The sequence below is a fragment of the Giraffa tippelskirchi genome, chromosome 4 (assembly GCF_054371585.1).
Source record: "Giraffa tippelskirchi isolate mGirTip1 chromosome 4, T2T-mGirTip1v1.2.pri, whole genome shotgun sequence".
Lineage (NCBI taxonomy): Eukaryota > Metazoa > Chordata > Mammalia > Artiodactyla > Giraffidae > Giraffa > Giraffa tippelskirchi.
The window spans coordinates 138706210-138733162 of NC_137278.1; the positions used below are offsets into that span (position 1 = coordinate 138706210).

A 26953-nucleotide genomic window follows, 5' to 3' on the forward strand; every position below is an offset into this window, starting at 1 on the left:
TACCTTTTAGCTGCTTTAGTCAGATATTGGCAGGAGACATGGCTTTTCACAGAGAGCGGTAGAACTTTTAAGCTCTGGCTCAATGGAAGATATGTTTCAGCTCAGTTAACCTTATGCCGAAAGTAGTAGCTCACAAACCTTCCCACCGCCAGAGCCCGAAGAGGAGAGAGAGCTCAGAGACCAGGAGCCCCGGCCTGACCAAGCACAGGAGATGGACCTAGAGAAGAGAGGGCAGGATGAGGCGTGCGGAGACAATACTCCATGCCAAACGGTACTTTACCAAGACATTTCTGCCTTTGTCCACAACACTCACACATTCACCTGTTTTCTGTGAAAACTAAGATACTGTGAGGGGAGTCCATGGTATATACTTGATGTTCAACAAAATCTGAATTTCCAACCTTGGAGTTTTGATAGATGTGCCAGGTTTTCATTTTCATAGGAAAATCTAAAAATTATGCCATATATTTACTTAACCATATAAAGAATCAAAGGTCAGCTGAGCATACCACATTAGCATAAAGATGTTAATTTATCTTTTCTGCAAATGGAAAAATTACTTTTGGAATATCACCAAAAACTCCCTTCTTCTGACAGTAGCTTGGACATGAAAACAATGGGTGACTGAATATATTCTTTTTGAGAATACATTTGGGTAGAGACTTAAATATAAAATCATCTTCAAGTCAAAAGTAGATTTTGCATGAAATATTCATTCCACATTCTGAAGTGTATTATAAATGCAAAAATGGAACATTTTTAAGTAATTGTATTCCAGATATTTCTTTTTATGCTCAGACACACTTTTTTTGAGATCTCATTTAATCAGAAAAAAACAAAATTGGAATTCTAAAGGTGAAAATCCTGGAGAGTAATTTTTGCTGTCATTTAAAATAATACTTTGTTTAAACTCTAAAAATGAAGAAAAATGTAAACTGTATTTTGTTTTGCGATGGCCCAATAATTGAAACAATTTAACTGAAAATATTGTAATTAAAGTAACAACAGATTATCCCATCTAGAAAATGCCCTGTCTTCTTTGCAATGTTGCCCTGCTTATCTCCTTAATAAGAGCTCATATTCATTCACTCTGAAAATGCTAGCATTTTAAAGAATAACAAATATGGACTATCATTAATGGTTAAAAGAAAATAGGGAAATTTTGAAGATGTTGCCTGGCTTTGAAGTATAATTGTTTTAAGGGAGTTTTTCTGGTTTTGCCAAGGTGATGGATCACACAGACCTTCCTGTCAACAGTCTGTATAACTTTCTTGACTCAGACACATGTTGTGGTGAGACCTGCCTTTTCACAGGATAATATTAGAGAGGTTTACGAATTTGCACTTCCCTGGGGAAGGAAATGACAACCCACTCCAGTATTCTTGCCTGGGAAATCCCATGGAGAGAGGAGCCTGGTGGGCTACAGTCCCTGGGGTCGCAAAGAGCCAAACATGACTGAGCGACTAACACACACACAGATTTGTACTACTTCTAATGACTGACTTATAAGAAACCATTTGGGGGGAATTCACGATCCTTAAAAATAGAAAAAAAAAGATGAAGGAAAATTTCAGAAAGAACAAGTTAAGACTTTCCCAAGATGCCTGAAAACAAATCAAATATTGTTTTACCTCAGAAAAGTTGACAGCCGCTACTCTGTAATTTTAAAAATATTTACTATAAACAGCTTTAAGAACAGACTCCTCTTCTTTTTCCTCTGAGGCACTTTGTGTTTTTGGTAAATGTCACTAGCAACCAGCAGCAGATTTTCTTACTAATGTGGCTTAGGTGCTGGGGTTTAGGGTTTGAGAATATGAAAAAGATAGACTTCCAGGAAACCAAAAAAAAAAGTTCAGAAAAAAATGACCATCACAGCATCCTTAGAGTTTATTTCATTAAGAAACTACTTGGAAACACCCACTACTAACTCCTATGCAGACTTCACTAACTTATTCTCACTGGGTTAGATCTGTCTTGTCTGATACAATTCTACCTTGCCCAAATCTAGAAAATAAATCATGGCCTTGTTTCATATAAATCCCTTATTTTTTTATTTCTATGCACATTTATTTGTATATTAAATAGGTCTGGGTATTTCTTTTGTTTTCTGAATGCTTCCTCATCCTGATTCTCACCTTTGCCACAGAGGGAAGGAGCAGATAGTCTCCATAGCATTCTCCTAAACCCATACAAGGAAGAACAGCTTTCCCTGAGGAGCCAGGCAGCCCACAGCATTACCAGGGAAAAGACTGTCCTTCTGAAACGTCCTCAGAAGAGCCCCAGTGGGAAGCCTGGCAACAGCCTCATTTTCATGAATGCACCCTAATGAGAATTCCCCAGCACCTTGTCCAGCCCCTCTACACAACAGGGCTGGCTACCAGGAGAGGAAGCCAGGCAGAACTGTCAGTGAATGGTGGGGAACTGCGCCCCAGAATAAACCCAGTGCTGACGAGCTGCTTTGGTCTCAGGCCAGCTTCCTCTGCCACAGCACGTGCTGGGGCTGACTGTCACATGGGAGAGAGAGCTGTTCTGTTCACGGAGTGCATTTTTGGAGAAACTGTAGCCCAGAGGTAACGTCAAAATACCTTCCTAAAATAGATGGTGCTTCTGCCGAGGATAAATGCCTACAAAACTGAGGCTGCAGCACTGGGGCTTCAGATAGCTGGTGGAAGCATCTGCTTGCCTCTCAAAGAGGAATAGCAATCCTGCAGGGTGTGAATGTTCTGGTGAGTCAACCAATGACAGGCGCATACAAGTTAATTATAGTTATCAGAGATTATTCCATATTAGCACGGCAGCAAACCTGTTAGCCTGGTCTTTAGCTCTTCTATTAACTGGGAAAGTAGTCCCCTTGTGTATGATGGTGAGACAAGCACAGTGAAGCTTGCCAAAAAGATTTTAAAGAAAAAAAGTCAGTGCATAAAGCTGGCTGATTTTTTGATATCTGCTGCCTAAGGCTTCAACAAAGCCTGGGCTAAGAAGAACAGATTATGTTCAAAGTTGCAATTTGGAAACCCATGTCCTACAATTTAAAAGAATCAGTGGAAACCTTTTCACCCAAGTGCCATACCAAAGCAATCAGGGCCTGTGAAGCCAGGCTGGCATCTGAATTCACTGCAAAGATTTCCATCATGATTTTAAAATAAGGATAGAAACCATATGTTGGTGTGCTAGAATGTAAGCACATTCAAATCAGTCACTGCCTCTGACAGTAACACAAAGGGACAGTTTATAGAAGTCAAAGGTCACTTTCATGAAAAAATAATCATAGTTGGACGGATGCATAGGAGTCAGCTAGTGCAGCCTCCCGTCCCCCAACCTTCACCTTTGGCCTTGCTTTGCAAACGTGGAAGCTGAGACATAAAAAGACAAGGGCATTAGCCCACTATCACAAAACTAGTTGGTGCCAAAGCAAGAACCGGAGACCAGGTGATCCCTTGGTTTACTGCTCTTTCCAACTCTACACGTTAGAGATGTCACCTACATATTCAGAGCTTTTTCAAAAAGTTCTAATAATAAAACTGTACTGCAAAATATTGTACAAACCTACTTTTAATCCTTTTGGGGCAATAAAAAGTTTTAAATGCATGTCATATGAATAGCTAATTATATACAATTAGCCTGGACAGAAAAGAAGATGGAACACTGATGATAAAATACATTTTCATACCAAAGTCCAAGATTAAGGTGAAGATAAAACCACTCTCTGAATGCATAAGATCCCGTCATCTTTCTAGATTTAAGTTTGACAAAATAATAGGAACTCCGAAATGTGTGACCAGCTGGCCAATGATGAAATCACACTGGTAGGGAGCTGAAAATTTAGGGTTGGTGGATTGAGAATGAGCCCTAGTTTTTCCCCCAAACTCAACCCTGCTCAACCCCAAATCACAGGGAATGAAGCCATATCCCACTAATCCCAACCCAGAGTAACACAAAGGGTGAAGAGAATGGGCCGGGTCACCCTCCACATGTAACCCCATCCAAGCCACAGAATAGCCCAAACAGAATGGGTCAAAAACTCTCAAAGGAATGGATTTTCCAGGAATGAGATAAGTCTCATGTTTTAACTGATATTGAAAAGCAAAGCAACAACATGGAATCACAAACCGGATATTCACTGCCATCCGATGCCATTGTTGCTGTTGTACAGAGACACATAATAAAGACTGGAGCTATTGCGGTGGTGGTGTTGACTCAATGTGAGCCAGCAGAAAGGACCACACTAGGAAAAATGCTGAAGTTTAATTTTTTTCTCCATCTGTCTTCCATTCCAAGGAGCTTCAAGCCCCCCTGGGGGAAATCACAACCCTGGGAGACTCCACCTTCCTCTCCAGCCTAGTTTTCTGAGTCTTTGCTACAACTTCACTCCTTGAGCCTCTGAACCAGGCAGGCAGCCTCCTCCTAGTGCAACTCGCTCCTCTGCACCCGGCTTTCAGTAGTCCCATCCCTATGGAAAGTTGGTGACAGACAGACCCATGCTGGCTTATTAATGATTGGAGGCAATTTAATGCTGGATTGACAGCATTCATTCTAAAGAGAGAAAACTGGCAAATTCTCCTGTGACATGCCCAGGTACTCGCCAATAACAGTCAACTCTCATAAGTCAGCACAGGAGAGGAAAAGCATTGTGATTCTGAAGCAAGTGTCCCAAAGTGACAAGGGAGGAGCCAGGCCAGAAGTAAAACAGCCATGGTAGGTTTGGGGAAGGTTGATTTCTTGGGCTTTCCTCTGTGTGTGTGTGCTAAGACGGCCATGTTAGTCCTCACGTGTTTCTCCTCAGCTCTTTGTGCCCGTATGGACCATAGCCCGCTCCTCTGTCCATGGGATTCTCCAGACAAGAATACTGGAGTAGGTTGCCATGCCCTCCTCCAGGGGATCTTCTCAACCCAGGGACTGACCCCGAGTCCCTCACACATCTCCTGCATTGGCAGGCTGGTTCTTTACCACTAGTGCCACCTGGGAAGCTCTGTGTTTAAGTGTGTCCAAGGCCCTTGCACAGACCTTAGCTCCTTTCATTAGGGAAGCAGAGGGGAGAGAGTCAACATTCAGGATCAGACCTTGTTAAGTGTGACTCTGGTTCTACCACTTATTAGTTGAGTGGCTTTGGCCAAGTTGCTTAACCTCTCTAAACCCAATTTTGTCATCTGTATCTCAAAGGATTGTTCTGAGGATCACACAAGTTAATAAATATAAGGTGTTTTGCTCAGTGCCTTGTACGGAGCAGATGCTCAACAGTGTTAAATTATTACTATTAAATGTTTTTAATATTAACCATCCTCATCGTCATAAGAAGCCTGTGAACTTCCTATTTCATCATGCTCCTCTGCAGTCAGCATCAGCAGCCTCGTACCACCAAAAAGGAAAAAGGTGTAGTGCCAAAGAGTGAAGGCTTTGCCATCACACAGAGCTAAGTTTAATTGTTCCATCTGTCACTTAATAGCTGTTTGACCCAAACAACACAGTTAACATCTCCGGGCTTCCTCAGTTTCTTCATCTGAAAGTGGGAGTAATAACACCTCTCTCTAGGCTTCCTGCCAAGACTGAATACAATAGAGCATATAAAATGTTTAATACACAGTCTGATGCACAGGAAATGCTCAACATGTAATAGCTGTCATTATTATCATCATTATCACTCCGTCTTAGGCCTATGTGCTTCAAATGACTCATCAGTCTGCCCCAGTTTGCAGCCATGACCCAAAGACCTTCATCCATCAATTCTCAACTCAAATGCGACCTCATCCTTTAAAGTCAATCTCTCCACACTTTACTTTGTTTATTTACATCTTTGTGATTATCACGATCTGTGATTAACATGGGGGGTTGGATTTACTTGTTTATTTTCATTTTCTCCTTTCTGAAATTTAAACTCTGTAAGAGAGGAAGGCTCTTTATCTGTCTTGTTCATAATAGAACATAGTCTGACTAATAGAAGACACCCATAAAGCATATGAGGAATCAAAAAGAGAAATAAAGAGGAAATACTGAGGAAGGGACTATTTCCAGGTTCTGAAGTTTTACGTCCACTGGGGCAGAGACTGTTTCTATCTAACTCCTCATCATATACCCATAACCAGCATAGTAAGTTCATGATTGTTAAATGAATGCAGGTACAAATTCTACTCTTGGGCCCAACCTGCTGATCCCTGTGGTCTTCAAAGACTTATCCTGAGAGTATCCGAGGGATGTCAGTGAAGCCAGTCAGCAAATATTTGCCTTGTGCCTTTGAGGCTGTGGTTCTCAGAGTTTGGCATGCTTAGGCATCACCTGGGAACGCTGTTAAAACCCATATTTTTATTCCTCACTGCAGCCAATACTGGATTAGTAAGATGGGTGGGGCCTTAGAATCTGCATTTTTAGTTAGACTTTCCAGATATTCCTGACATAGGATATCGAGGACGGCCCTTTGAGAAACTCTCATTAAAGTATCCACCTTGAAAGAAGATGGTTAAGAGTCAGTCTCTTCCATAGACTTGTGGTTGCCAAGGAGGAGCAGTAGTAAGGAGTGGGGAAGGGAAGGATTGGGAGGTTGGGATTGGCAGATGCAAACTGTTATATATAGGTTAAATAAGCAACAAGGTCCTACTGTATAGCACAGGGAGCTCTACTCAACATCCTGTGATATACTGTAATGGAAAAGAATATGAAAAAATAATATATATATATATACACACACACATATATATGTATGTATCCAAGTCATTTTGCTCTACAGCAGAAATTAACACAACATTGTAAATAAACTATAGTTACTGTTAATGTTAGTTGCTATTCGTGTCCAGTTCTTTGCGATCCCATAGACTGTAGCCCACTAGGCTCCTCTGTCCAAGGAATTCTCCAGGCAAGAGTATTGGAGTGGGTAGCCATTCCCTTCTCTAGGGGATCTTCCTGACTCAGGAATTGAACCTGGGTCTCCTGCATTGCAAGCAGATTCTTTACCATCTGAGCCACCAAAGAAGCCCGCTTGAATAAAAAAAAAAGTTTTTTTTAAAGTAAGTCTCTTCCCACGAGGTAAGATATGATGATCTGGTTTAGGAGATAAGACAAGTAAATCCTGAGGGGTCCAGATCAAGATGGCAAAGGAGGAAGACCCTGTGCTCACCTCCTTCCATGGACACACCAAAACTATGACTAAATATATAACAACAATTTCTGAGGAAGACCTGAAAACTAACAGATTTTCTACAACTAAGGATATAAAGAAAAGGTCACATCAAGATAGGTAAGAGGGTCAAAGATGTAATCTAGACAGAACCAACACCCTGGTAGTCAGCAACCCACAAGTGGGAGGGATATCACAACCATGCAGCACCCCCACACTCAGAAATGAAGGGTCTGAGCCCCATGTAGTCTCCCCAGTCTGGGAGATCTACACCAGGAAGATAAGCCCCCATGGTGTCTGCCTCTGAAAGACAGTGGGGCTTTCACTCAGCAGAGTGAGAGGGCTATAGGAAACTGAGACCTGCTTTTGAAGGGCATGTGTACAAACTCACTCATTCCAAGTCCCAGCACAGGCAGCAGGCTGAAAAGAGCCTGGATCATACAAGAAAGAAATTTATTAACTAATAGGGCATGTACCTGAAGGCAGGCATCTGGTGGAACTTTCTCCAGGAACAAAAGCACTAGAGCATGCCATTTATTTTACTCTCCTTTCATCTAGGTGGCACACCACTGGTGTGTACATTTCTGTCACTCTCCATCAATCTACTTAATGTCATGGGCCCCACCCTGGCATTTCCTGAGGACTAACTCCCCCCAGCTCATGGCCATGAGTGGCTTGATCAAAGCAGTTCCTGCCCGACTCTACCTGGCAGGCTATATCAACCTGTACTGGTGTCCCTCTAAAGTGGCTCCATTCCAGGCAGTCAGCCCTAAATGCTAGGCCTGCCTGTAAGAGTTGCAGCCTTGATTTACAACCAGATAAACTGAGAACAAGCCTCACACATTAGCATGCCTGCTACAGTCACAACCAGTTTTCTCAGCCTGCTGGACTGAGAGCAAACCATGCCCATGAGTGCACCTGCAACAAACAAACCCAACCACAAGATATGGGTACACAAAACACAAATAGGGGATACCCCTGGAACACCTAGATCCAGTGATCAAAGGAATTGCTCCACTGGTCCCCACATAACATTTTCTACATAAGGTCATTCTTTCAAAACTAGGAGATATAACTGATGTGCCTAATACATAGAAACAAATACAGAAAGTTAGGCAAAATGAAGGAAGGGAAGTCGCTCAGTCGTGTCCGACTCTTTGCGACCCTGTGGACCGTAGCCTAACAGGCTCCTCCATCCATGGGATTCTCCAGGCAAGAATACTGGAGTGGTTTGCCATTTCCTTCTCCAGAGGATCTTCCCGACCCAGGGATCGAACCCAGGTCTCCCGCATTGGAGGCAGACGCTTTAACCTCTAAGCCACCAGGGAAGTCCAGGCAAAATGAGGAGGAAATTAATAGTTTCCAAATAAACAAACAAGACAAAACCTCAGAAAAAGGACTGAAAAATAAAACAGATAAATAGTTCAAGGGAACAGTCATAAAGATGCTAACCAAACTGGGGAGAAGAATGGAGGAATTCAATAAGACCTTCAAAAAAGAGATAGAAAATATAAAAAGCAATCAACTTTAAATGAAGAATATCAAAACTGAAATGAAAAATATACTGCTGCTGCTGCTGCTAAGTCACATCAGTCGTGTCCGACTCTGTGCAACCCCATAGACGGCAGCCCACCAGGCTCCTCCATCCCTGGGATTCTCCAGGCAAGAATACTGGAGTGGGTTGCCATTTCTTTCTCCAGTGCATGGAAGTGAAAAGTGAAAGTGAAGTCGCTCAGTCGTGTCCGCTCTTCGCGACCCCATGGGCTGCAGCCTACCAGGCTCCTCCGTCCATGGGGTTTCTCAGGCAAGAGTACTGGAGTGGGATGCCATTGCCTTCTCCGGAAAAATATACTAAATGAAATCAACAGCAGATTAAACGATATAGAAGAACAATCAGCAATTTGGAAGACATTGTAGTAGAAATCACCCAACCAGAACAGCAAAAAAAAAAAAAAGAATATTTTTTCAAATGAAGATAATTTAAGGGACCTCTCAAACAATATCCAGCATATTAACATTTGCATTGTAGAGGACCCCAGAAGGAGAGAGAGGTAGAAAAAGACAGAGAATTTATTTGAAGAAATAATTTCTGAAAACATCTTTAACCTGGCAATAGAAATAGATATTTGGTCCAGGAAGAACAGAGAGTGCCAAACAGGATGAACCTAAAGAAACTTATGCAAGACACATTATAATTAAAATGTGAAACATTAAAAAAAAGAGAGAATCTTAAAAGCATTGAGAGAAATAGCAAGTTACATACAAAGGAATCCCCATAAGACTATCAGCTGCTTTTTCAGCAAAAACTTTATAAGATGGAAGGGAGTGACATGGCATATTCAAAGTACTAAAAGTACAACTGAGAATACCCATCAAACAAGGTTATCATTCAGAATTGAAAAAGAAATAAAAAATTTCCCAAACAAACAGAAGTAAAAGGAGTTCATTACCACTAAATCACCTTTAGAAAAAATGTAACAGGTTTCTTTAAATGGAAAAGGAAAGGTCAGTACTAGAAATAAGAAAATTATGAAAGAAAAAATTTTCACTGGTAAAGGCAAACATATGATAAAGGTACTGGATCAATCACTTGCAAAGCTAGTATAAAAAACAAAGTAATAATATTATCTCTATGTACAATAAAGTGGTTAAGGAATACACCTAAATTAAAAGATATAGAAGATGATGCCAAAACATAAAACATGGAGGTGGGAATAAAATGTAGAATGCATTTGGGCTTAAGATATCATCAACTTAAAATAAACACTTATATACACAGGTTATTGTATATGAACCCCAGAGTAACCAAAAGCCTATAATGTATACACAAAAAATAAAGAGAAAATAACACAAACACAACACTAAAAATAGTCATCAAATTACAGGTGAAGAGAACAGAGAAGAAAGGAGCAGAAAACTATCAAAACAACTAGAAAACAATTAACAAAGTGGAAGGAAGTACACATCTATCAATAATTATTTTAAATATAATAAACTAAATGTTTCAATCAAAAGGCTTAGAATGGCTGACTGAATAGAAAAACAGAACTGTGTACATGCTGCCAACAAGAGACTCACTTCACATCTAAAGACACAAACAAGCTGAGAGTGAGGGAATGGGAAAAGGTATTCTGTGCAAATGGAAAAAAATGAAAGCTGAGGTAGCAACACTTGCATCAGACAAAATAAACTTTAAAACAAGACTGTAACAAGAGACAAAGTAGGACCTGACATAATGATAAAATGGATCAATCCAACAAAAGAATAGGTCACTTGTAAATATCTATATACCCAACAAAAATGTGCCTAAATTTGTGAAGCAAATATTAACTGACATAAAGGGGAAAATGACAATAATATAATAATAGTGGGAAATCTTAACATCCCACTAACATCAGTGAATAGATCATTTAGACCAAAAATCAATAAGGAAACATTGGCATTAAATGACACATTAGACCAGATAAAATTAATAGATTATACAGAATATTCCATCCAAAACCAAGAGAATACACCTTCTTTTCAAGTGCAAATGGAACATTCTCCAGGACAGATCACATGTTAGACCACAAAACAAGTCTTAATAAATTTAAGAAGACTGAAATCATATCAAGTATCCTTTCAGTCACAATGTTATGAAACTAGAAATCAACTACAAGAATAAAATTGGGAAAACCACAAACATGTGAAGGCTAAATACAATGTTTCTAAACAATCGATGGGTCAATGAAAAAATCAAAGAAAAAATTTAAAAATACCTAGAGACAAATCAATATAGAAACACACAATATTCTAAAATCTATGGACACAGCAAAAGCAGTCTTAATAGGAAAGTTTATAACCACGCCGGCTCAGGAAACAAGAAACAAGAAACAAGAAAAATCTCAAATAAAACAATCTAACCTTACACTTAAAGGAACCAAAAAAAAAAAAAAAAAAAGAACAAAGCCCAAAGTTAGTAAAAAGGAAGGAAATAAAGCTAAGATCATAGAGACTAAAAAACAATAGAAAAAATCAATGACACTAAAAGCTACTTCTTTGAATAGATAAACAAAATTGATAACCAGATTTGGGGGGCAGGGAGGCCAAATAAGTAATTAAAATTAGAAATAAAAAAGATGTTATTAAGTGACACCACAGAGATATAAAGGCTCATAAGAGATTACTATGAACAAGTATATGCCAACAAATAAGACAACCTAGAAGAAATGAATAAATTCCTACAGACATACAATAGAAAATCTGAACTAGCCAATCACTAGCAATGAAACTGAATCAGTAATTTAAAGAAAACTCCCAACAAATGAAAATTCAGGACCAGACAACTTCATAGAAAAATTTTATGAAACATATAAAGAAGTATTAACACCCATCCCTCTCAAACTATTCCAAAGAATTGAAGAAGGAACACGTCTAAACTTGTTTGATAAAGGAAGTATTAACATGATACCAAAACCATATAAAAACACTAAAAAAAGAAAACTACAAGCCAATATTCCTGATGAACATAGATGCAAAAATTCTCAATACAAATTAGCAAACTGCATTTAAAAATACACTGAAAGAATCATACACCATGAGTAAGTGAGATTTAACCCTTAGGATTATCCAAAGAATGCAAAAATGATTCACTAGCCACAATTAATCAGTGTGATACACCACCTTAACAAAACAAAGGATAGAAATCATATGATCATCTCAATAGGTGCAGAAAAAAACACTTGTCAAAATTTAACATCCATTTATGATTAAAAAAAAAAACCTCTCAACAAATCTGATATAGAGGGAAAATGCCTCAACATAATGAGGGCCACATATAACAAACCCACAGTTGACGTAGTACTCAATTTCTGAAAAGCTGAGATCTTTTCCTCTGAAATCAGAAGCACGACAGAGATGCCCACTCGCCTCTTTTCTTCAACATAATATTGGAAGTCCTAGCCACAGCAATCAGTCAAGAAAAAGATATAAAAGTCATCCAAATTTGAAAGGAAGAGGCAAAACTCACTATTTGCAGATGACATGATGCTATAGAAAATCCTAAAAATGCCATCAAAAAAACTACTAGAACTGATAAGTGAATTCAATTAAGTTGCAGGATACAAAATCAACATATAGAAATTAGTTGTGTTTCTATACACTAAAAATGAACTAACAGAAAGAAATTAAGAAAATAATCCCTTTTGCAATGGCATAAAAATTGAACCAAGAAAGTGAAAGACCTATACTCTGAAATCTATAAGACATTGATGAAATAAATTGAAGATGACACAAATAAATGGAAAGATACACTGTTCTCATGGAATGGGAAGATTATTATTGTTAAAATGTTCATGCTACCCAAAGTAATCTACAGATTCAGTGAAATCACTATTGAAATATCAATGAAATTTTTCACTGAACTGAACAAGTAATCCTAAAAGTTGTGTGGAAACATAAAAGACCCTGAATAGCCAAATCAATCTAAGAAAGAACAAAGCTGAAAGCATTGTGATCCTTGACTTCAGACTATACTACAAATTATAGTAATCAAAACTCTATGGAACTGGCACAAAAACAGACATATAGATCAATGGAAGAGAACAGAGATTGCAGAGATAAACCCATATTTATATGGTCAGTTAATTTATGACAAAGGATCTATGAATATATCATGGGGAAAAGGAATTCTCTACAATAAATGATTTTGAAAAAACTGAACAGTTACATGCCAAAGAGTAAGACTGGATGATTTTTTAACCACATACAAAAGTAAACCTGAAATGGACTAAAGATTTAAATCTAAGACCTGAAATCATAAAACTCCTAGAAGAAAATATAGACAGTACACTCTTTGACATCGATTTTAGCAATATTTTTGGATGTCTCTCCTGAGGCAAAAGCAACAAAAGCAAAATAAATGAATGGAACTACATCAAACTAGAAGGCTTTTGCACAGTGAAAGAAACCATCGACAAAATGAAAAGGCCACCTACAGAATGGGAAAGATATTGTAAATGATACAGCCATCATAAAATTAATATCCAAAATATACTTTTTAAAAACTCAAACAATTCAATATTAAAAAACAAATAATCCAATTAAAACTGAGCAAAGGACCTGAATAAACATTTTTCCAAGGAAGGCATACAGATGGCCCACAGACACAAGAATAGATGCTAGCATCACTGATCAACAGGGATAGTCAAATCAAAACCACAGTGACACCACTTTACATCTGTCAGAATGGTTATCATCAAACAGACAACAGAAAACAAGTGTTGATGAATATGTAGAGAAAAGGGAAACCTCGTCCACTGGTTGATATGAATGTAAACTGATGCAGCCACCATGGAAAACAGTATGGAGGTTTCTCCAAAATTAAAAATAGAACAACCGTATGATCCAAGGATTCCACTTTCTTTCATTCAAAGAAAATGAACTAACTTGAAAAGATATATGCACTCCACTCCTATGTTCATTGAAGCATTATTTACAATACCCAAGATATGGAAGCAAAATAAGTATCCATCAATAAGCAAATGGATAAAGAAGTTTTATATATATACACATGTGTGTGTGTGTATACATGCATATATGCATATACATACCTACAGATAATGGAATATTATTGAGTCATAATACGAGTGAAACTTTGCTATCTCTGACAACATGGATGGACCTAGAGGGCATTATGCTAAATGAAATAAGTCAGACAAAGAAAGCTAAATATCACATGATTTCACTTATACGTGGAACCTAAAATAAATCAATAAATATAACAAAAACAGAAACAGATCCATAGATACAGAGAAGAAACTGGTGGTTGCCAAGGTTGGGGGTAGTAAGGAGGTAAATGAAATAGATGAGGCAGACTAAGAGGTACAAACTTTCAGTCATAATATAAATGTTTCACTAGGATGTAATGTACAACATAGGGAATACAGTCAATAATATTGCAATAACTTTGTGTGGTGACAGATGGTTACTAGACTTAACCTGGTGATCAACTTTTCATGCATAAAAATGTCAAATCACAATGCTGTACACCTGAGACTAATACAATACTGTATGTCAACTATACTTCTATTTGAACAATTAAAAAGTAAAAAAAAAAAAAAATACAGTAAACTCTGAGAGAACAGTGCAAGATCCATCTAGGGCTTAAAGTGAGTACTTTGGGAGTGCATTGAATAGGGTTCTGGAGCTGTTGTAGTTCACTTTTGAGCTTGATATGAAGAGAGGAAAAGGCCATTCACCTGTTGGTGCCAAAACGCTAGAACTAAAAACGTTTCCCCTATGTATCAAGCCATTTGATTGAGCAGCGAGTTGCCAACAATATTGACATTCTCAACATCTCAGAAAAAAAAAAGTGTCCTGATTTCAAAAGTCTGACCTCTTCTCATGGCACAACTCACCCCATGCAGGCACTGCTAGAAGAAGTTTCTGAAGAAATGAATTGATTTTTAAAGCTGTTCTTTAAAAACAAATGTGACAGAGCAAAACAGCTTCAAAAATCCCATCTCTATTTTTTTGGCTTGTTTTCAAGAGCTGCATGAATGTGGGAGAAATGGAATCAGGATGGATAACTATGAATTACATAAATAATAAATGAGAGGGGGAGATGTTAACAAGTTCTTACCTCATTAAAAGAAAAACTGTCAATTCAATTAGTATTTTATTTCACTTCTGTGCATGGAAGGGCACTTATCTATGCAACAAAATGCTGAAGAAATTTTTATTTCATAAATAAATTCAAATTAATTAGCAATAATGTTCAGTTTCTTCTAAAACTGTGTAATACTATGGCACAAAATATATTACTAAATATGCAATATTCCACAATTGGAAAGTCCTTTATTGGCTCTAAGAATTATTTTACCACCCAATCTCAACATTTTTACTTAGGGGAAAATTCATTTTAAAAACTGTGTTCAAATTTTTTCTCTGTTCTTAACCATTTTTCTTCATTTTGCCTACTCACTTAAACTAGAGCCATAAACTGTTTTGCAGTAGCCAAGACAGGGAAGCAACCTAAATGTTCATCAACAAATAAATGGATGAAGAATATGTGGTATGTTTATATACTGGAACATTACATGACCATAAAAAGAATGAAATAATGTCATTTGTAGCAACATGGATAGACCTAGAGATTATGATCCTAAGTGAAGTAAGTCAGACAGAGAAAGATAATTATCAAATGGTAACATTTATATGTGGAATCTTTTTTAAAAAAAAATGATACAAATGAATATGCACATAAAACAGAAATAGACCCACAAACATAGTAAACAAATTTATGGTTACTAATGGGGAAAAGGAAGGGGGAGGTATAAATTAGGGTGCTGGATTTGACTCAGGTGATAAAGAATCTGCCCAAAATACAGGAGACCTGGGTTCAATCCTTGGATTGGGAAGATCCCCTAGAGGAGGGAATGGCTACGACTGCAGTAAGCTTGCCTGGAGAATTCCACAGACAGAAGAACCTGGTGGGCTACAGTCCATGGGGTTGCAAAGAGTCAGACACAACTGAGCAACTAACACATACGCACACGGGATTAATATAAATACATACTATATGTAAAATAGATAACCAGCAAGGACCTACTGTATAGCACAAGAAACTGTATTCAACATTTTGTAATAACCTATAAGGGAAAAGGATCTGAAAGAAATAGATATATATGAATGTATAACAGAATCACTTTGCTATACACCTGAATCTAACACAACATTGTAAGTCAACTGTATTTCAATTTTTAAAAATTAGAGCATGACTAGGATGAGGGGAGTCGGTCTCTGCCAAAGCTTCTGAGCAGGTTTTTCTAAAGATAGTTAATCCTTCTAAGAGAAAGGAAGTAGACCATGTTGAAAGTTTGCCTGGTCAATGTGAAGTGTTGGCAGAATTCCACTTTCTGCTGTGAAGGATTCTAAAAGGATGAGCTCATGTATTTAGTGTAGGATTTAACTCTCACTCTTGTCCCCTAAGGGATTCTTCCATTCATGGAGTTCCTTCTGAAACAGGACAGCAGATGAGCTTGGGCAACAATACCAAAGGATGTTTCAGGGTGAAAGTGGGTGGTATTGAATAATCAGCTTACCTGGTATTCTCAGAATTGTGCTAAACCTGGTTAAGTCTGGCTTGAGGGAACATTAGTTTAAAGCAGATCAGTGTAGACATCTTCATGCTCTGTAATCTATAAACAATGTCAGTCTCATTGCTGGATGCTTAAATAGCAGAGGCAGGAACAAGTGGATTTGCTGCTGTCTGTGATTCTAGTAACAAGGAAGGATTGGTTAGTGATACAGAAGTGACTGGAACCTTGGAAGAGAATGACAGTGTTCCTTGAAGCTGAACAAAAACAAAGAAAGAAGGAACGTTTTTTTCCCTAGACTTTACACAGGATGTTTAAAAATCAGAGAAAAGAGCTTACAGAGGAAAGAAACTATAAAAAGAAACACATCTAAAGGAACTCTTAAAAATCACAATCCCTGATTTAAAAAAAACAACTTGGAGTGATGTCGATGAGAAAAAGGAAGAACTGAATTAAAGACTGTGACTGCACAGACTGCTCTCAGAGAAGTTCCAAGTTTAGAAGAACCTGAATGTGACAGTCTAGCAGGCTCCACAGCCAGGCACATGCTTCCCCAGCCAGAATGCCTCTTCCACGTCGCGGGCACTCCTACAACACAGTTAACAGCTATGATTTAGTGAGCATTTACTATGTGTCAGGGAAAGATATCAAACTGCTCTTGAGACAGTGTTTAATCCTCACCATAAATCTGCAAAGTATTATCTCTAGTCTAAAGGTGAGAATATTGAAGTTCAGAAAAATTAACTACATTGTCTTAAATCACACAGTTAATGAGCAGCAGAATTGGGATCCTTATGAATGCCTTTATTTGTACTTTTAAAGAACTTAGGAGGAAAGTGTTAGGGGAAGATGGGAAGGTGACATGATGTTCAGAGGACAACAGTAATGGTGAGAATGAAGATTTACTGTGCACATACTCTGCAAGTGTCATCCCTGCAGAACTAATTTCCATGGATTTCCCTGCATATATCATCTCACTTAATCTTACTATCAACCACTGTAGGAACACTTATTACCCCATTTTACAAAAGAGGAATCAGATAAAGTAACCTACCTAAGGTTACACAAGTGGGATTTTGAACCCCCACTCTTTAGCAGTAGCTTATAATTCCTTCAAAAAAAGAAGCAGTACTGGCCAGTTCCTCTTTACCATCAATTAGGTACCAACAAAGGTTTGTTAACTATCTGCTGAGGGGCTGGCACTTTTCTAAGCACTGGAGATTCTGAAGTAAGCAAAACAAATACAGACAAATGAAAAGCTTTGCTTCAGTGGAACTTAAATTCTTATAGGAGAGCCAGATAATATAAAATATCCATTAAGTTAGATAGTAATAATTATTAACAGTACTAAGAAACTAAGCAAAGAAAGAGAAGGAGAGAAGAGACTGAAAGTATGCACAGGAGAATGAAATTTTAGATAGGGGCTCTACAAAAGGTTTCACTGAGACATTTAGGTGAAGAATGAAGTGAGGGCATAAGTCATGTCATCACCTGGATGAAGAGCATCTGGGGCATAGGAACAGCAGGTGCAAAGGTCCTGAGACAGTAGGATGGCTGGTGTATTCAAGGAGGAAGTGTGGCTGAAAGTGAGAGAGGAAAACTAGTAGGATAGGAGGCCAGACATGGGGCATAGAAGTAACTGGGAGCCAGAATACATAGTCAGTTATGCACAGGACTTAGGCTTTTATTCTGAATGAGCTGGGAAGCCATTGCAGAGTTATAAGTAGGGGAATGATGGTTTGAGAAGGATCAGCCTGGCTGCTCTGTGGAAAACAGAAATGGAGCAAGGGTGAAAGCAGAGAGACTAGTTATGCTAAGTCACCTCAGTCGTGTCCGACTCTGTGCGACCCCATAGACGGCAGCCCACCAGGCTCCTTCGTCCCCGGGATTCTCCAGGCAAGAACACTGGAGTGGGTTGCCATTTCCTTCTCCAATGCATGAAAGTGAAAAGTGAAAGTGAAGTTGCTCAGTCGTGTCCGACTCTTAGCAACCCCATGGACTGCAGCCTACCAGGCTCCTCCATCCATGGGATTTTCCAGGCAAGAGTACTGGAGTGGGGTGCCATTGCCTTCTCCGAGAGACTAGTTAGGAGACTAGTTAGGAGGCTGCTAAAAATATCCAATAAGAGATGAGGGTTGCTCAGCCAGGGTGGAAGAAGTAAAGGAGGTGAGGAGTGATTAGATTCTGAGTATATTTTAAAAGCTGAGCCAGCGAGATTTGTTGATGTTCTGAGAAAAAATATAAATCAACAACTCCAAGGTTTGGGGGTAATCAACTAAAAATATGGGATTGTCGTCATAGAGGTAAGGGAACAGATTTCAGGATGGGAAAGGGAGGCATATTGAGTGCTCAGTTTGAACTTGTTCCATTTATGATTCCTATTTGATATCCAAATAGAGATGCTAAGTAGGCAATTGAGGTGTGAAGTACAAGTTTAAAGTTCTGGGGAGCATCTGGGCTGAAGCCACAAATTTCAAAATCAGCAACATAAAAATATTACTTGGGGCTAGGAGACCAGATAAGATCAGATGGAACAACAGAAAAGAGAACCAAAGACTAGCCCTGGGGCATTCCAATATTTAGAGGTTAGAGGGGAGGAAAAACCAGTCAAGGCTAAGTCACTGTGTGTGGAGAAAAGTAGGTCAGAAGAAACCAGAAGAGCAGGCATCCTAGAAGCTAAGCGAAAAAAAATATTCCAAGAAAGAAACACCTACTTACTATGTTGTGCTAAGTCACTTCAGTCATGTCTGATTCTTTGCAACCGTATGGACTGTAGCCCACCAGGCTCCTCTGTCCATGGGATTCTCCAGGCAAGAATACTGGAATGAGTTACCATTTCCTTCTCTAGGTGATCTTCCCAACCCAGGGATCGAACCCAAGTCTCCCACCTCTCCTGCATTGCAAGTGGATTCTTTATGGCTGAGCCACGGGGGAAGTTCCACTTACTATGGTAAATGACTTTAATAGGCCAAGGAAAGGGTGAATGATCATTGAGCACAGGATTTAGCAATGTGGGTGATGCTGGTGACCTCAACAAAAGTACCAGTGGAGTGGGAAAGGGAAAGCCTGACCAGAGTCATGGAGAGCTCAAGTATAGACCACACACTCGGGGATTTTTCCTATGAAATGAAATAAAAAAGTGGAGCCGTAACTGACGAGGAAATGGGGTCTCTGGATGGATATGTTTAAGGGGGAGGAAATCAAGTCTATCCTCTGGTAGCAATGATTCAGTGGAAAGGCAGTATTTGATCACAGAAGAGAGGGGGAGCATCCCTAAGTAGGACAGAGCAGGGACAGCTGGTACACAAGTAAAGGGAGCGCATGGAAGGGCGGGCCTCACTTGTGGACACAGGCGCAGAGGGAGGGCAGGTGGGCTGGGATGGACTTGTGGAAGCACCTTCTGACATCTTCAGTTTCCTCAGCGAGGTGGAAAGCAAGGGCACCAGCTAAAACTCAGTGAGGGAGGAGGTGTTAAAATCTTAAGGAGAAGGAAAATAAACCGAAGAATTGTCTAGGAAAATAGAAAATTATGTTAGGGAAGAAAATACAGTACAATTATAAAGTTAGGACCCACTTAAGGTTGTTAGCTGCTCAGTCGTGTCCGACTCTTTGTGACCCCGTGAACTGTAGCCCACCAGACTCCTCTGTCTGTGGAATTCTCCAGGCAAGAATACTGGAGTGGATTGCCATTTCCTTCTCCAAGGGATCTTCCCAACTCAGGGATTGAACTTGGGTCTCCTGCATTGCAGGCAGATTCTTTAGGATCCGAGTCACAGGGCATGCCAGGCAAGCACAGTTAAACGTTTTCCCTTAGCCATGTTAATGGCAGAACTTAGGCATGAAGGGAAAAAATGAGCTGGATTTAACCAGGGCTAGAGTTTAGCCAGGAGAGTACAATAAAGCAAAGAAGAGTTGTGGGAGTCAAGGGTGTACACAACCGGGGGATAATAATGGTTCATCATGGAATTTAAACAAGGTAAAGAGGGAAATGAGATCCTAGGGATCCTGGTGAGGAACAGTTAAAATGTGACAGAATGAATAGATTAAAAAAAAGCCTTTCATGTACACTTGTGAAGCTTGTATACTACACAGAAGTGCCTGGCTGAAAAGGGCTAAGGGGGACTGAAATCTAGTCTGTGTCCCAAGTCATGGGCTGTGTCACTCAGTGAGGACACCTCTTTCTAATTCATCCACTCAGAGGGGCTGCCTTTGGGGTTTGACTAGTGGAGACCCTAGGTTGGAAATCCCGTTGCAGTCATGGGGCTACAGGAAGCAGGTTGTATTTAAAGATGAAAAATGTAGTCAGAGAGTATAACATTTGAAATTAAGATTCTGGCAAGATCCAGGCTTAGGATAAGAGCAAGGTCTGCTGGACTGTGACTGACCAAGAGAGGGAGTTGCTGACAAAGGACAGAGAACAAGATAATCAGAGGAGAGAAAGTCCAGAATCCTCTACCTGTCTATTCAAATTGCCAACAGTAAAGAAAGAGTGATGAGGGAATGGCAGTGAGCCAAAGGTAACGTCTTCAAGAAAGCAGGTTGAGTGGTCCAGGTTGTGCCAATTGACCACAGTGAGGGGGTGAGGACTAGTGGGTGAATTAAGTTGATCACAGAGATTCCTTCATAGCTGAGTATGGAGAGAGAGAGAGAGAGAGAGTATGGTCCAGAGGAAGAAGTGAGTAGAAGAATTTACCTCCTCACCTCCAGGTCCAGCAGTGCAACAAGGAAGGAAGAGAAAACAGCAATCTCCCAAGAGGGCTGCAGGGAAGTGGTGTTTTGCAGGGAGCAAGAAGGTAAAGAGAAGATTCAGTGAAGCCTTGAGATTATGGGGGATTACGCTGACAGCTGACCTTAAATTCCAAAGGGCCCATGAAATCCTTTAAAGAGGAGACGTAGAATCATAGAGGAGTTGGTGTCCAGGGATGAAGATGACTGGGCACTCCTGGGCTTCTTATGATAAATGACATGATGAGAACAGTCCTTGTGGTCCCAAGGTCACAGAGGAGGTAAAGAGGGTATGTGTTGACAAGGAGGTAGGGAGGGGTGGAACCTGAAGAATTCTACAGCACTCTCGACTTTTACTGATGAAGACCTCCAAGCCAGCAGAGAGTGGTCTTACTCTTTTGCCCTTCTAACCTGGTGTTGTTCCATAGAGCTTTTTGTGATGATGGAAATGTTCTGTATCTTCCCCATCCAAGATGGTAGCCACTAGTCACATGTACCATATTGGAAAGCACAGTTCTAACCCCATCTATATCTCCAACTTTTTTGACCATTCTCTTTACTACCAACAGGAAACTTATTCCTTATTTGTCCACCAAAGAAAAAGTTCTTCAAATTATAAAGCATAGAGTGAACCACACAAAACAGACCAGAAGCCCAAAGGAATGAGTATTTTCCCTTTGAATAAATTGAAGTCTACAGTTACAGAGAAATTATTAGAGGTGTTAATCAGAAATGTACACACTATCATAAAGTTTAAGCCTAACAAAGTTCTATTATAGAATAGATTGTTACAGAACTGACTTCTGACACCTACTAAAGGATGCTCACCAGAAGCCAGTATTGGCTCAGTAAGAAAATGTCATCGGACCCTCTCCAGGGACCATTGTCCAATCACTCAATAAATATTCTCTGTTGACAATGGCAGCACACTTTCACCCCACCCATGCATTTCCATTCCAGAAACAGCTTAGATTCCAAGCGGCTCACAAGAGAAGAAGGGTGAACTGCACCTGGGGAACTAGAAGAAAAACAGCATATAGATTAGGCAGCTGCAGACTCAGTAAGAAAATAAATAGAAGCACATCAGAATAGATTCAGAACAATTCAGTTGAGAACATCAAATGGAATCATTTCCATTTCCATCAATCTATACATGGGACACCAGAGAGAGAAAAGAGAAAAATAAAACCAGTTACTTTAAATGCTTCACTGAAAGAGAGAATAACATCGTTTTTCCCTCCTTTCCCAGTGGGTTTCATTACATTCCCAGCAGTGGCCACAGCACTCTGCCTCTCAGATGCTCACCATTGTAGATGCTGGATGCGAGTGGTCCTCCTTAGCAAATGGATTAAAGGCAGAGAGAGAACAAGGGATTGAATTTTGAGATCTCCTACCGATAAGCTACACAGAAAAAAAGCAAAGGCTTTTCTTTTAATCCTATAAGAAAACACATATTTTTTTTACTCATCTCCAGGGGATCACGGCCATCTGAGGATGGCGTGTGTGTTGTATCACCTGTCTTTCTCCCAAATGCAACATCTCCCTTCTTAAAGCCTCAGTGATGGCTGCTTGTCAAGGTTAACACAAGCTAGGCCACCACGGACCCCTAGACGGACATGGCTTAATGAGTCAGTAAGGGTTAACCTTCAATAGCTATTAAGTCCCAGAAAGGGGAAGCCGAGAAATATCTGTCTCCTCTGCTTGACAGTGGTGTCATGTGTGGGACAGGGTTTCTTGGCTCTCGGAGCTGGCCACACAGCTAATAAGCTGAATTCCAGTGAAAGAGAAATCTGGGGGCTGCTGATAGAAAGCACTCTCTCTGTCATTCGGTCACAGGTTACGCAATTGATCAGAAAAGAAGCAAGTATTCTGGAAAAGGCACCAGCTATAGTTTTCGGTTGCAAGTCAGTGGTGTTCTGTGGGCACTTCCTTAGTGCAATTTTTTCTCTCAGCATAATTAAAATCATGGCTACCATTTATTGAGTACTGACTATGGACTCAGTAGGAACCAACACAAGCACTTTAGATGCCCTGTCTCTCATCCTCCTCAAACCACCTTATATTCTTTTTTTTCCCATAATTGTAGATAGTTTATTCTCAATGCTCCAATGCTACAGAATATGTATATATCATAACTCTACATAGACTCTATTTTTATAGTCTTTTCTATAATTTCCAATATAGCACCACCACAAATACCATTGTTTTGAACATTCTATTAAGTGCCTTTTTAGGAATACATGTTCAGAGTTCTGTTGGGATCAAACTTATATTCTTAACATCATTCAAATGATAAACTAACTGAGACTCAGTACAAGGTTTCAGCTTTGAGCTTAGCCAAGGGGATAAATGGTAGTCAGGGCAGTCTGACCTTAGAAGTGCTTAATCATGATCATGCTATTGGATAAAGTGTCCAAGGTGAAAACAGCAATCAGCCACCACACTCTGAGCAGCAACCCCTGAGTCCTGCTGAATGTTTTGTAATCTAAGCTAATAAAAATTACCCTGTATTGTCTTTGATTTCTGTATAACTAATTAAAAAAAAAAAAAAAAACCTATTGTCTGACATCTTGTTCTGACTCTCACCTCTTGTAGTCAAATTGGCTTTCCATCTCCTCCACACATAACTAATGATAATATTTGTATTTGTCACTAGGCTGATTTAGGGCTTTATAGGAAGTCATAATTGCCCTCAGTTGCTACTTCAAACAATTCTCTAGGCTCATTTCAAGATCATTGCCAATTAATCCTTTAAAAGTCTTTAAAATGAGAAAGCTCCATAAAAGCAAAGATAAGAAAATATTATAACTATGATAATGAAATTTCAGTCTTTGTGATATTTAATAGATATGATGGAGAAAAGAAATAACATGTTAAATAACTGACATTTAAATGCTTACCATTTGTTTGACACTGATAATCCCATTACCTAATATATCTTACCCTCACTGCAACTCTATTAGGTAGATACTTACTCACTTTCCAGTTAATGAAACTGAGGTTTGACAAGGTCCCATAGTTTCTCCAATGTTGATCTGCTAATCAATGAAGAGCTTCAGATTATGGAGTGACTCCAATTTGTAGGAAGAATCAACTGGTTAAACCCAAAAGCCAAAGAGTGTTGATTATTAGATGGGTAAAACCTCAGAATAAATTTGTGGTGGGGTGCTGGAGTGTGCTGATTTTTCCCTTTTCTTATTCAGTCTATGCTCATCAAAATTATAGATGGCACAAATACCTCTAACTGATAAATTCAAAATTACATCAAAGGATAGGTGAGCTGAAGTTATTTAAAATAAATTCATGTAAAAAAATAATAAAATCATATAAATAGTTGCATTCAGGCTCACAAAACCAATTACACAACTATAGAGTGGAAGAAAGCTGAGTGGATAATGGTTTTTACACACATTTTTCTCTAAAAGTTAAAACAGTCTTAGGTTACATTAGTAGATGTAGAGCAACAAGGAGACTCGGTGTACAAGACGTATGCTGAAACTAAATCATCATGCCAAATTTTAAAAAGGAGATTCCCAGACTGAGATTCTTCTCAAGGAAAGCAATCAGAATGGCAGAGCATGGGGAACTCTTCTCATACCATTTCTATTGAATGATCTGATTATGGCATGATGAGTCCAAAAATGAAAAGATTTAGAAAGAAAATGTGTGCCATTAAACACATAAAACAGAAATTTGACTTGTTTTTTGCAAAACCAGAGTAAGAACTACCAGGTGGAAGTTGCATGGGGATTTCTGGTGCTGTCTGACAGGACAGGTAATGAAGTCCCTATAAAGCTCCTTGTCCAGCGAGTGACTGAGTGAATGAATAAATGAAAGAAATATTCCAGCAAGAGCTCAATTACTATCTCTAAGGCATAAAGTCCAAAGAATCCTAAATCTGAATGAAAGGCTGGATTTTCTGCGAATACATAGGTTTGTTCTAGCAACTGTGCAGTTCTCAGAGGCTAGAGCCCCTTTCACTCCTTCTAAGGACAGGGACTCTGGGGACCCCACACTCATGCCTGCATTCTAAGCTAAGGCTCATCCCTTCCTGGGCCAGATGTCTTTGACCCTCGTAGTCCCAGCATATCAGGAAAAGACCATTTCTTAGAATTCTCTGTCTTCCACAGCACTTAGCCTAGCGCTGCATCAACCCCCAGACAAGAGACAGACTAATAACTAACACCAAAGGCCATGAGCAAGGTCAGAAAGTCACAAGGAGGTGGAAGCTAGAAAGTCGATGCCCATACAGAGGACACACACCAATGTCCCCCATCACCCTCCACCCCCACCCCTCTGGGAGGAGAAGTTGGAGTAACAACGTGGGATGTCCCAGGTCCCAAGCAGTGTTCCACACACATCGCAAATGGTAACTCATTGACTTCTCCTGCCAACTCTGGAGGATCTTACACCCCTTCTACAGACTAGGAAACAGGCCAAAAGAGAGCAGACAACATCCCCAGGAGCATAAGATTGGGTTGCACAAAGATGTATTTGGGCTTACAAAAATCAAAGATAAACGTGGACACCAAGGTGCTAGTCTCATGTGGCTGTCTCACCTTAAAAAACAAACAGAAAAAAAGCTAAGCTTGTCAACTGAAAACAATAAAGAAAGTATCTTCCTTTACCAGAAGGGACAAAATTTCTTTCATCTACTCAAACCATTCTTTGTGACCCTCAAAGTAGTGTATTGTTTGTGAGTTTCGTCGAAAGCCTCCAATTTTAAAAATCTCAGTTTTCAAAAATTCAGGGCTGAGGAGACCAGAGAACTCCATCACAAGGATCTGGCCCAGAAGGACCCACCCCCACCCCCGGCCTTCGTCCAGCTGAGGTTAGCCTGAGATTTACCACAGCACAGTTACAACAGCCTTAGCCGAGCAGCCAGAGGATATCCTGGGGGAGCAGAAGTGGACTTCACAGGAATCCACGTAGCCTTGGCTTTCATTCTCAGTCCAGCTGGTTTCCAGTTGCAACAAGGCAAATTCCACCAGCTGAATGACCCCTAGCAGCTGTGGTAGCCTAGAGACTCCATTCTGTACAATTCATCAGACAGCTGGCCAGTTCTGAGCCAACTGCTTTCTGTGTGATGAATCAGCCCTGGCCCTCAAAGGGAAGTATGTCAAGACATATGGGATCTCTAGATTGTGTTGTTTAGTCACTAAGTCATGTCTGACTCTTTGTGACCTCATGGACTGCAGCACGCCAGGCTCCCCTGTCTTTCACTATCTCCCAGAGTTTGCTCAGAAAATTACGTCCACTTAGTCGATGAGGCTATCTAACCATCTCACCATCTGCTGCCCCCTTTTCCTTTTTCCTTCAATCTTTCCCAGATTGCACGTGTCCCTTAATATCCCTTAATGTAGTCATCCTACTTCAATCACACCAAGAATGCCCACCATCAGGAAGGAATTGAGAATTCATTATTGGACAAACCAGACAAAACCTCTGTTCTCATAGTAGTTACACTTTTAATCTATCCTAAAGAAACAATCAGAAATATAAGCCAAAATTCAGCATAGAGGATTATTACAGTAGCAAAATATTGGAAGCTATCTAAATAACCAACAATGGCTAAATATATCCGTTATTCCAGTACGTCCATTTGAAGTCACAGAATAACTATTTAAAAATCATGTTTTATAAGAATACCTAATGAATGAGACAATTGTTTTCAATAGATTAAATGGAAAGATAGAGATGATCACAGAGAATACAGTATGACTCCAAAGCTGTGAAAGAAAAAAATGTGTACATGCATATGAAAATAAACTGGAGAGATACACATCAAAATGTTAACCATATGTACCTTTGAATAGTGGGGTTAGTGGTGACTTCATATGCTTTGTTGTATTTTCTACAAAATTCTCCTTTGGCCAAATTTCTACAATAAATATATGTCCCAGTCAGGATCCAAATAGGAAAACAGTCCATACCAGCTAGTCCAATATTAAGAATTTAATATGGCAAGTAGCTCCAAAGGCTTTATAAGAGATGAAAAGTACATAGGAAACAGTGAGTCCAGCAATTAGCAGTATCAGGAGGTGAA

The 26953-nt window shown here is 39.5% G+C and overlaps 2 long non-coding RNA genes across 2 annotated transcripts in view; both read right to left on the reverse strand.

Moving 5' to 3' along the window:
* Positions 1-26025, reverse strand: LOC145544601 (uncharacterized). The gene is made up of 5 exons (XR_014081485.1): positions 25756-26025; positions 23883-24001; positions 21736-21925; positions 16189-16363; positions 1-217 (listed from the first exon to the last, which is right to left on the reverse strand). It is a non-coding gene; the product is annotated as an uncharacterized LOC145544601 (long non-coding RNA).
* LOC145544600 (uncharacterized) overlaps positions 1-26953 on the reverse strand; it is a 109771-nt gene that overhangs the window by 60665 nt on the left and 22153 nt on the right. The gene's annotated exons all lie outside the window — the stretch shown is intronic.